The sequence below is a fragment of the Amblyomma mixtum genome, chromosome 8 (assembly GCF_055824585.1).
Source record: "Amblyomma mixtum isolate Tamu chromosome 8, ASM5582458v1, whole genome shotgun sequence".
In the NCBI taxonomy this organism is placed as follows: domain Eukaryota; kingdom Metazoa; phylum Arthropoda; class Arachnida; order Ixodida; family Ixodidae; genus Amblyomma; species Amblyomma mixtum.
The window spans coordinates 48,489,485-48,501,495 of NC_143019.1; the positions used below are offsets into that span (position 1 = coordinate 48,489,485).

Sequence of the window (12,011 nt, forward strand, 5' to 3'; positions counted from 1 at the left end):
CTTTCCCTCTCCTTATCCTCCTCCTCCGGCACCGCTGCAGCAACAGCAGTGTCGAAGGCATGGAGGTGGGAGACAGAAAGAAGGGGGAGGGAAGTGTAGGCTTCTATAACGCACGCGCACACTCGTGCACACACACACGCACACACACTTTCACTCACTCACTCACTCACTCACTCACTCACTCTCACACTCACTCTCACACTCACTCTCACACTCACTCACACACTCACTCACTCACTCACTCACTCACTCACTCACTCACTCACTCACTCACACACACACACACACACACGCTCATACACACACATATACTCAATTGAACATAATATGCCTTGGTTAGTAACAGATTGGTTTGTTCATAGAAGGTTGTGGCTAAGTACTACACCAGGGTGGCCAAATCTTGTGCTGGTGAGGGAGTGCGTTGTCGCTTCTGGTCACAATCTAAGATTACGCTGTGATAATCAATACGTCAGCACATCTCCCCTTGGCAGTATTGCATGTTTTGCTATTAACGTTTTTGCTATCGTCAAAAACATTCTCCACTGGTTTTTTTGTGGCAGGCTAAACTGCTCGATGGGAACGATGGACGAACTTCAAAAGAAAGATTTTACTGCGTACCTTGGAAGAATGGACTATTACCTTCAATATTTCAATAACAGTGCCTTACAATATTCCCTAGTTGCCTCACAATTTGATGTCCAAGAATCTTAGACTAACATATTTTGTTAGTTATAGTATGCGGTTGTGTTGAATACGGACACACATGTTGAATACGGACACTTTAATAAAATATGCCGTGGTAACTAGCAATTTAACTAAACGTTCCTTAGTTTATTGAAAATTTTTATGTTTAAACCGGCGGGTACACTGAATTCTTCGCACTGCCACAAGTATGGGGATGGTTATAGTGTTGTTTTCGCATCAATATCCTTCTACAGTTACCTTAACTGAAGGTATAGCGCGCAGCATATATATTATGGACACCTTTCGTTTAAAAGAAAACAAAGTTCAGTTTTATTCAACCTCTCAATGTTGTTTTAAGCGCAGACAAAAAGCCTATAGGCTTCGCTAATTTTGTGCACCGGCGTAAGGGGAGAGCAAGTAATCAAGTAATCAAGAATAATTACTGGCGCTTTCATATAGCACGATGTATTTTGTGAGCTTTCCGTTCAGCACGCTGGTGCGGCGGAAAAATTATGCCATAGAAAAAGAACACCAAGTGACAGAGAGAAGATATGAACGGCAGCTCGCTCTAAATTTATTCTTGTCTTTCATCCAACTTGGAAACTCAATGAAGGGATCGTGCATCTACAAGAACACTGTACTTAAATTTAAAAGAAAGCAGTATCTAGGCTTCTCATGAAAATTTCAACATAAATAATTGAATTTATGATACAATGTCCCGTTTCACATTGCTTAAACCTGTATCTGTGCGGCATATAAATTCCGCATGATTGTGAGCGTTACACTGGATACAGGCACTATGCATTTATTAACGCGATATCGTTAAAGCTCCCGTTGTGTAAAAAATCCGTCGTCGTTGTGGGCGTTGTGGGAAAAAAATTCCCGGAGCAACCTTGGTGGGGGACCCTTGGGTCACGTGACCTTGTGACGGCATTACAACCTGCCCGCGAGCCGGTTGGCAGAATCGTTAGTCGCAGAACCTTACAGCTTTCTTTAAAGGGGTGGAGACACCAAGTTTGTGGTTCGCGCGTTCTTAGTTTCAAACGTTTCTTATGGCTCCAGGAAGCATGATACACACTCAAAGATTCATATATTCACAGTGAATAATTTATTATAGCATTTTTAGGTGAACGATTTTCGGTTTCGGTTTCGGAACGCCGAGTTGTACAGTGACGTCACAGAGGGGGAAGATCAACTGCTTCGCTTGGTCACGTGGGCCCACAAAAAGTTGTGACGCACCTACTGCTGCATCGTCTGCTTTCCCACACACGTGCTGACCAGCGCATATGAAAACAAACAACTGCACGTCTAGTCCCAGCAGCACGGATTCTGACAGATCTGATTCCAATGAGTGAGGACATCGACTTTTTTTTTGTTCGCACGCTAATATCGCCTTCGCGGGTTCGCGTGAGGATGCGAAACACTTCGCAAAATGCCAGTAAGCATCGCTGCGCCGCTCTACCCAAGCTGCGCTCACAACCGGTGTCGCACTTCGCTGCCGTGCAGCAGTACCTGAGCGCTGCTTGGGATGGTGCACAAATATCACAAGAAAACACAAGATCGCCTTGTTATCAGAACTGCCAGCTATACTCGAGCAGCGACAAAGCATGTATGCTTATGTTGGGAGCTTTCGGCAACGGCACCGCTCGCGGGCGCTCCGGGGGACGAGCTCTGCTACTGCCTGGCTGCCGTGCTCGTCGCTAGGCCTATAGCCTGTTTAGCAAGCGGCCGGCGCTTCGGAAGTCGCCTGCGCTATAATAAAGGGTCTACTTTTCACAAATAGCTGTAGTGTTAACAGAATCAATCTCACAATAAAATAATAGTATGGTCAATCTCCTCGACGCCTTCGGCAGCGCAGCTAGCGGGCGCCAGGCGAGCCGGACCCAACGTCGCGCCAGCGGCAGCTGCTAGGCGCGGTTGTGAGAAATTTGCTCATATCACAGTTGTTACCTCTACTAGCAGCTCAGTATTGGTCAGCGATCCTCAAAAATGACACTTTTTTCGCATTTCTTGTCCCATGGTTTATTATTTACGTCAAGAACACTCTTTAACTCGCTTTTATGACGTCGGCAGACGGTATCCAGGCTGACCTACCGGCCGGCAGGCTCGGCGTACTTCACGTCCGCACAAGAAAATACAAAACAGCCATGCTACCAGAAAGGATGCTTTCTAGATTCGAGATACGACAGCATGACTGTGCTAAAAGTGGATCATTTGGCAGCGACACTGCCTGCGGCAACGCCGGCCGACGACCTGCGCGCTGGTCCCAGACTGCCCTAGTCGTCGCTAGGCCTAGCTGCTTTCGCATATCGACTCCGCAGCTGAGGGCGCTTCGGGACTGGCCAGCGCTCAGAAACGTGCTCCGCTCGGCACCCCTTTACTGTGAACTCGTCCCATAATAAAAGATATTTTCGATTTCCACGACGTCTTCAGCAACAGAGCTAGCAGACGGCAGGCGAACCGCACCAGGTCGCAACAGCACAAAACCGGCTGATGAAATTTGCTTGCATCGCAGTCATCACTTCTACCAGGAACTCGGTATTTGCCAACGATCGTCAGAAAAGATGCATTTTTTATGTTCATGTATCCCAGGGATTGCTATGAACGTGAGCAAACAATACTATCGCGTTCTTCAGATGCCGGCGTTCGGCACGAAGACTGGCGCAGACCGCCCGGCTCCAAGGAGTGCGCCCTATGTCATCATGACGCTGCCGCTCTCCGCGCTCGCATTGGCTACCGCTTCCCGTCGTTGTTGCCGCGAGCGGCCCGCCGTTGACATCTAGCAGGCCGGACGCAGGCAACGAGCTGCAATCGGACGTTGCGACGCTGTTCGCAACGGCGCGCCGCAAACCGAGCGAGTGGCGGTTAGCAGCAAACGCGGCTCGCTGGTGCGTCGACTGCGCTCACGCGGCTGTGCCCCGCTCATCGTACGTCACTGTATTTTGGTATGACGTCACTAAAACTTTAATTTTTCTACACCCCTTGTCACGTCATGGTAGATGGCGCTAGCGATGGGTCTAGATCGTGAGAGTGAGCATTTAGGTAATCTTTGGAACCAAATTAAAATATTTTTTAAATGTTTTTTGCGTCCAACACCTGGCTGTGAGGGCCCTTGCATACATAGGAATCCCATAGCAGGCTTTTTATAGCTTCAAAATTTGGTGTCTCCACCCCTTTAACTGCCCAGTACGCACAAGGCAGGAACGAATACAAAAAAAAACACAAGCAAAGGCGTTTTCTTTTTTATTTCGTCTTTCATCCCCATGTCGTTCCTGCCCGGAGTTCAAAGTTCACGATACTCTATACACAAATACACAAACAGCATGGAGAATGGAACACGGATATAATAGCGCGCACTTATGTGCACGCATGTGTAAGCGATCTGTATTTAATACTAAAAGAAAACAAAACAATGAAAGGAAATAAGTGTCCGGAACTGAATGGTACACGTACAAGGGCGCGTGTACACAGTATGTGCAGCACACACCTGCGTACACGCATGAGAGCTCCTACGAACACGGCCTCCCTCTGTTCGCGACCACCGACAACCACTACACCCTGCACATAAGAAGAAGCGCCTCCTGAGGGCAGACGTACCGGGCATTTGCATGTACCCTGCAGTATATACATTCGTATGCACACGGGCGGCCGCGAGCAAACGTATATAGATCGGCCTCGTATACACTCATACACGTACCCTATACACATGCACGCTTCCTCCTCTGCATTGCTCTTCCCGTCTTTCCTAATCCTCCGCACAGTTTCTCGCTTCTCAGAAAGCCGCATTCGCGTACTCCATATTCGCACAGACGTGTAGTGCACGCCTGTACGAGTCTGCACACGAACCGGCCGTTCACCCGCTGGCCTTCGAGCTTATGTATAAAGAGCAGAACATGTCCACGGTGTGCCTTATGAACGCCCGTTCTTTTTCTTCTCATACGAGAGTGATATATACGAGATCTTTTCCTTCTGTCTCTATCTCTCTCTTCCTTTTCTGTTTAGCGGGGATTTCGTTATGTCCCGAATGCTTGGCTGCTCATAAGCCTCTGTCTTCTTCATTGGCCCCTGTGGCGGCGTCCGGCAGCGTATGATTCCGTGGGCACGTATACTGTGTGCGCGTGCGCACACTACGCGTGTGGTGTAAGCAAGCGGTCTAGCAGTCAGATTCGAGGAGTCCGGCAAGCGTATGTGCCGTGCGGCCTATTAGCAAGGCGGGAGCAAACTAGAGGGGAAAGAGCAGTTGGGGGGGGGGGGGGGGGGGGAGTGTGCTGGGAAGAGCCACGCAGTTACCTCGCCGCGGCCGCCAAGATGACGGTGATATACCTCCTGCGAGCAAACCGCGCATGCGCCCAGGAGTCGGGCGCGAGAGCTGCTCGTTGTACTCGCGTTATAATGACCGCGAACGCCTGTTCCCTCCCCCTTCACCTCCCAAACAACCGCACGGGCGCACACACACACGTGCACACCGTTTCGCTGCTGGAATGAACTGGTGTTTGTTCTCTAATCTCTGTGGGCAAAACCGTGCAGCCCTGTGGATACAAGGCGAACTTTTTACTGGGTCGACCCCGCACAACCTCTTCGTAAAATGCAGGGCTCTCTCGTTGTTGAGTGTATATCGTGATTCACCGGCACTTGAACGGCACTTGAACTTTCGAACAGTCAGAAAACTTTTACCACGACCTAACATTCTTGCGATGTCGCTTAGTCTGATGCCCTGTGCAGCGCTGCTTCTTAAAACACTGCATGGTTTTAGCAGCTTGACAGGGGGCATTAGTGGCGTGTTTGCGCGGCGGCTGCGGCCGCCGTGATTTCATTTGCAGCGATGCGATGACCGCTCGCGTTCTATCGTTGCTGTGGATTAGGTTGGAGATGCGGCGGCTCGCCCATACAGATTCAACGGCATTGGGAGAGGAGACCTCCGTTCTTCTGGCGGCGTGGGCGGCCGGCGGGGATCCGGATATGCAAATTGGGGAGCGGCTTCAGCGGCAGCGGCGGCGCCCACAGCTAATTGGGCCGGCACGCCCGCGAAAGAAACACACGCCGGGTTGCTCTCGCCTCTCCTCTTCCCTTTCCCCTTCTCTGTCTCTCTCTCTAGCGCATACGCAGTGTTCGTAGAAGCGCGCCCCGGTGTAAACAGGGATGCTGCTACGTAGAAGAGGGGACATGCACTCCCCTCTTCGGCAGCATGCTCGCCAGAGATACAACGGCCACGAGCGAACTCGTTGTATGCATGTTTTGTGTTGATTATTTTGCTCACTGATTGCTGTGTATGTAGGTATATATATAGAGGGACTCATTCACAGCAACAGCCGCACCCTCTCGGGCGTCTATACAGATGAGTGCAAATGAAACCGACGATGCTTTAGCGAGATCGCTCAGCTCAGTGCGATGTGTGTACCTGCGCATGGGCGCATGTATACGTGTGCGCTGTTGGTTCACCGTATAGTAACTGAATGGAAGAACGTGCGCGTGTGCTCTGCAGAGAGGGCAGCTATAGGCGCTAATTCGGTTTCAAGGCGCCCCCTGCCGGCGTGTGCAGAAAACACATATAGGCGATGATAATGACTTCGCGCGCCATCACGTGCCAACAATCGGGATATTTCGTCTTTGTGCTGCACACGGTCTCCTCGTTGTGGATGATAATTTTTTCGCTGGTGCGCGCCCCGCTGGAATGCGTTGTTTGAACGCGAAGAAACCACTTTGGAAATCTCACGCCCTTCCTGACCATATCTGCGCGCACCATTTACGGGATGAAAAATTTATGGACGATCAGTGCAATTCATGCGGCGATTCATACGGGTTCAGACTGGGCGAACGGGTGGCGTGATCCAGTCCGTCAATCACCGCGTGATACGTCGTGCCCGGCCCCGCTCCACTCTCTCAATCCGATCCAGAGATGTGACATATTGTATCCCTCTCCCCCACCCGTTGCCTCTCACATACTCATCGTCTGCCCTCTCCCACTTTCTCTCTACCTCCCCGTAGGGGGGGACTCCCTCTCTCCACTTTTCCACCTGCCAACCGAGGCTTCAGGCGGACGGACAGATTTTCCCAACATGGGGTTGTAGTGCTAACGCATTAAATAAAATGAAGGCAGGAAGAACAACGCTTCTCTGCAACAGAGCGGTATACACGCGAAATATATAACCATCGGATACGCTGAAATGTTCGTATGTGCATCAAATTCGTATTGTCATAAGTATAAGCTTTACCGTAGTGGTTGATTTCGTGAAAAACTGTTTCCTTTCCTTGCGGAGGATACATCTCGTTCTGAGTAATGAGGGGTTACACCTTAAGGTTGCAGCACTATCCTTGGTGCTGCTTTGACACCTTTCATATTCGGAGAAACTGATTCACCTGTGTGAAAGATAGTTTTTGACTGTGCAGTGGACTGTTCACAGAAGAGACTATGTTGAAAAAGTAATTGTTCGGGCGAAATGCACTCTTTACTTTCATGGAAGTGCAGAAAAAAAATGGTGTCATTTTTACGAACACGGTACCACTCGTTCAACGCCCACTTCTTTCTCAGGAACACCCCATATTGTGTGAGGGTGTAAACCGCAAACGAAAAAGACTGAGGTTGCACAGTATACCAGTGCAGAGGCAGTTCTGGCAGGATATATGGTTCCGTGAGTATAACTGAAACATCTACTCTACATCTAAAAAACGACTATGCTCCTAATTTCTCGTATTGTGTGTCTATGAATTGGTCCTTTTCTAATTAAATCCACGTAACTGAAGTCCGCAACCAGCATGCCATGTCCCTGCCGAAGATCTGTGTTGATATGTCTTGTACTCACCTTGAAGAAATCAGCCATATTCCCGTGAATGTGTTAGTTCGCGGAATATAGGGTGCCCTTCGACGATTTCATTTTGTTTTCAAATGGTATGGTCGTCTCCTATGTACATATCTTCGAGGCGTACGCATATTCCTTTCTCTATCGGTTTGTACATTTGTTATGGAATTATCTGTATAGTAACTTTGACACGGTTGAATCAACTTCTTTTTAAATGATAGCCCTTCTTGTATTACAGTTACGAAATTTAAATTCATCACATTTCTGTGAGAGATTTTATTCACCATGGTACCATTGAGAAAGCACTCAGCTTCAAGATAAAAGTACGCATATTTTGTATTTGTACAGAATATTCACTTAGTATTTTGTCTAGTCATTAAATGAAACTAAGGATTTCTCATAGAATAATTAATTATTCTTTCGGCATTGGACAAACGCGCAAGCGTAATTGCATGCGCACGAAGTACGAAACAGCAGTCGTGACAGAGAATGAGTAATCATCTCCCCGGGCAAGATCAACTTGCGGTATGAGAAGAATCAAGTACTCTCTGTATAATTTGGACCAATTAATGATAAGAGTCGTGCTGAACACTAATAAATTCAGCGAACATTTTCATTAAGTCGATTTAGTCGACGCCTTAATCAGCTTCGCAGCTATAAACGCGGTCAAAGCTATAAATAGTTTAACGACACGGCAAACATTTCCAAGAACGCCGGCGATTCACAACAGTCCTCTTCTCGATGGCGCAGCATTTCTCAGGCGGTGCACCCAAGCTAAAAAGCGATACGGAGCATAGAGCATGCAGGCTTAGGAAGAGTGGGAGTAAAATGATTGACAGAATAAAGGAGGCGCAAAACCAGGTTAGCGAGCAAGCCACGAAAGTACTACGGATCGACAAGTCGCCAATCACCACCTCTGTCCGACACAAAATGAAGCCGTGCCCATCCTTTCCGCCGTGGGCGGAGAGCCATGAAAGTTCGAACCACCATCCGTATGCAGCATTCGCGGCGTTTGGAGAGGACGCGCACGATACAAGCCGAAACTCGTTCTAGCAGGCCTACTGACGAAAACTCAACTCTCAGTGTCTCGCGTACCGCTCCTGTCTCGAGCAGAATTGGCAGTGCTCTTCGGTGTAGAAGTTCCAGTTTAGTAGCCGGTGAAGCTCGCGGTAGACCTGTCTGCACACACCGGAACTCTCGCCGAATCTCGCGTGCGCTCGTTCCTCTTTCTCAACGCTGCGCGAGCTGCTCCGACGCGGCGTCCCTGCGACTTCCCATCTCCGACGTGTGCGTGCGTGTGAAGCAGGGAACACATGTCCGGCAACGCGTCCGGTGCGCCGCTCCGGTCGCCGCTTCCGAACTGCCGCACCACAGCAAGCAGGGACACACAAGGAGCGGTGAGCATCGCTGCGCCGCTCAACCCAAGCTCCGCCCACAACCGGCGTCGCACTTCGCCGCCGCGCAGCGGTGCCTGAGCGCTGCTTGGCTTGGTGTACAAATATTGCAAGAAAAGACGGCATCGCCTTGTTATCAGAAAGACTGCATGCTATACTCGAGCGGCGACAAAGCATGCCTGCTTATGTTGCGAGCTTTCGGCAACGGCATCGCTCGCGGGCGACGAGCTCTGCTGCTGCCTGTCTGCCGTGGTCGTCGCTAGGCCTATAGCCTGCTCCGCATCGAAGCGGCAGGGGCCGGCGCTTCGGAAGTCGCCTTCGCTATAATTCAAGGCCTATTCTTCACTCCGCTTTGCTGTCAACAGCATCATCACACAATAAAATAATAGTATGGTCAGTTTCCGTGGCGCCTTCAGCAGCGGCTAGCGGGCGCCAGTCGAGCCGGACCCCAGCGTCGGGCCAGCTAGCGGCAGCTGCGAGGCGGTTCTCGCAACTAATTCGCTCGTACCACAGTTGTTACTGTTACCAGCAACTCGGTATTGGCCAATGAACCAGAAAAATGATATAATTTTCTCATTTCCCTATCCCAGGGTTTATTATTTACGCCAAGAACACTCATTAGCTCGTTTTTATGACGCCAGCAGACGCGATCCAGGCTGGTCGACCGGCAGGCTCAGCTTACTTCACGTTCGCACAAGAAAATACAGAACAGCCATGCTACCAGAAAGGATGCTTCCTAGATTCGAGCAACGACAGCATGCCTGTGCTAGAGTGGAGCTTTCGGCAACGACATCGCCTGCGGCAACGCCGGGCGACGAACTGCGCGCTAGTCCCCGACTGCCCTAGTAGTCGCTAGGCCTAGTGGTTTCGTATCGACGCCGCAGCCGCGGGCTCTTCGGGACTGGCCAGCGCTCAAAAAAGGTGCTACACTCGGCACCCCTTGTTCGTTCTCCCAAATCCGGGACTGTTTGAACGAAGACATGGTGTTCGGTGAAAACAGCGCTGTCAAACTAACCGTACAATTGAGCAGCCGACACACCGCTCACCACGGTACCTCTGTCGTGCTCACCTGTGACGTCGCGAACTCGACGTCATCGTGACGTTGGCGCTCTGCGCGCTCGCATTGGCTGCCGCTGCCCGCCGGAGCGGCGTGCCGGACATTCGCCGGACGCGGTGCACCGGACATATCTACGCGGTTTGACGCGTCCGGCGGTCGCCGGCTTGCCGGAGCGGCGCCGCCGGACGCGGCGAGCCGGACCGGATTCGTAGCGCCCGCCTGACATGTGTCCCCGCCTTGAGTCGCGCGTCGTGGTGCGTTCCGGGGCAGCGAGCGTGTCGGCAAAGCGCTATGCCCCTCCCATGCGCGTCGCGGAGGAGGATGTGGCGCGCCATTCCCCGCCCACCGCGGCGGCCGCCCTGAGGTGGAGCCACCGGCGCAGGCGCAGCGCGGCGCGGCTCCCTCGCACTCCGGCGCCGCCGGACCACTACGTCACGGCTCCCATGAGCAGCGGCGCGCAACTATGGCGGATTCCATCGGCGGCCCCGTCGCTCGCCGAGCACTCTGACGAGGTAAAGCACCCATCCCCTCGCGCTCTGCGCGCGCTGCTTTTATTTGTGTGTGGCGCGAAGGCAAACCCTTATGCAACTGCCGCTACAACCCGGGGCCCGAGCCCCACCGCGGAGTCTCTTCTTTTTCGCGTGCTCGGCGCATGCGCGCGCGCGCTCCTGGCAACACGTGTCGTCGCCGCCGTAGTCCGATCGTGTTTTTCTTCGACGCGCTGCGCGCGCGCGCGTCGGGCCGCGGCGGAAAAAGCGCGTTTGGCCGTTGCTGCTTGCCGTTCTGTGTAGCGCCGACGCGCAGATCTAGCATGCCTATGGCCAACGTCGCTAGCTGTCGCCTAGGGAAACGTCGTTGCGATGAAGCGCGACTGCTGCGACCTCGCCGAGCCTCGTCGACGCCGACTGCTCCGTCGGCGTACTCGCACGAGTGGCTGGCTGCGTTGATGGCTCGCTTCACGACCGTGAGGCAGGCGTCCGAAAATCATCTGTTCGCTGTGTTCGTGACGTGCGGGCCTAAAGAAGGAGCCGGGGGAACGGCTTGTTTTCTCTTGACGTTTCGCGATGAAGCGTGAGCGAGGGTTCGATTGGTGGGGGGAGAGAGGAGGTCGCGTCCTCTGGATCGCCGTAGACACGGCGCGTGCTTGGGGTGATCACGTTTCGCGGTGCCGCTCGTCTCATTGATTGCCCCTGCAGAAGCTGCTCGCTCGGTGGGCCGTGCACGTATCATCATCCTGGCCGTTGCTGTGTTTTGTTTCTCTTCTAATTATTTGATCGCCCCCCTGATAAGTGCGCGGGGCGCCGCGGCGTGACTTGCGGGGGGGTTCGGAGTTAGTGCATACATGACCGGGCTTGTTCGCTTAGCGCTTTCTGGAGGCTTCTGTGCGACGCTGCCCCGGTCCGTCTGGTAGGCTTTAGGGCATTGTTATACCCAGGTTTAACGTCGCCTTCACTTTATGTAGTTGTTTTGTGACACATGAGGTATGAAGTCGAGGGGAAATGTTAGCCGCGATTGTGCGCACAGCTGCGAACAATATTAAAGGAAACGCTTGTTCCAGCTTTTCTGTTTTTATTTGCCTTGCATTTCATAATTGAGGACTAACTGCTGAAAGTTGCCAGTTTTGTGTCGCTTACTTAACTCGGAAATCTGCGGCTTAGAGCCAAAGCAGCATTAGAATACTCGGTGAGCCTCAACCATTGGTTGGCCTGTTTCTTTGTATTTACTTTTTTCTCGGTTTTGTGCAAAGTTTCAGCCCGTTCCCCCTTGTTTGCTGGAGCCGGATTTTTTAAACGAAAGATCATTCAGCACTCGCAGCAATACCTGGGAAGACAACGAAAAAGTGTTTATGTGCAAATCACTTTTGATGAAAACGGTAACAATTTACCGTATAAACTTCACTTATTGAGAAAAGGCTATATTGGTGTTCGTGCCTAATACGCCCCTTTTTATGCGACGGACCATAACTATTCCTCTGCCACTTGCTTTGACCGCAAATATTGTTTAAGCTGCACAGGTATTTCAGCGCATATATGAGGGTGTTCGTAAAAACGGCTCGAAAACGGCTGCTGAAATCTAACT

General features: G+C 51.5%; 1 protein-coding gene across 7 annotated transcripts in view; it reads left to right on the forward strand.

Moving 5' to 3' along the window:
* The window catches only part of trh (PAS domain-containing protein trachealess), a 398,041-nt gene that overhangs the window by 189,111 nt on the left and 196,919 nt on the right, over nt 1-12,011 (forward strand). For 2 of the 7 annotated variants that reach the window (XM_089557227.1, XM_089557232.1), the window contains exon 1: nt 10,327-10,444. The exons of 4 other annotated variants lie outside the window; for them this stretch is intronic. The gene's annotated coding sequence lies outside the window, so the exon portion shown is untranslated. Of the gene's footprint in view, nt 1-10,326; nt 10,445-12,011 lie in introns of those variants that run through there. One more of the 7 variants, XM_089557230.1, reaches the window with a different exon arrangement.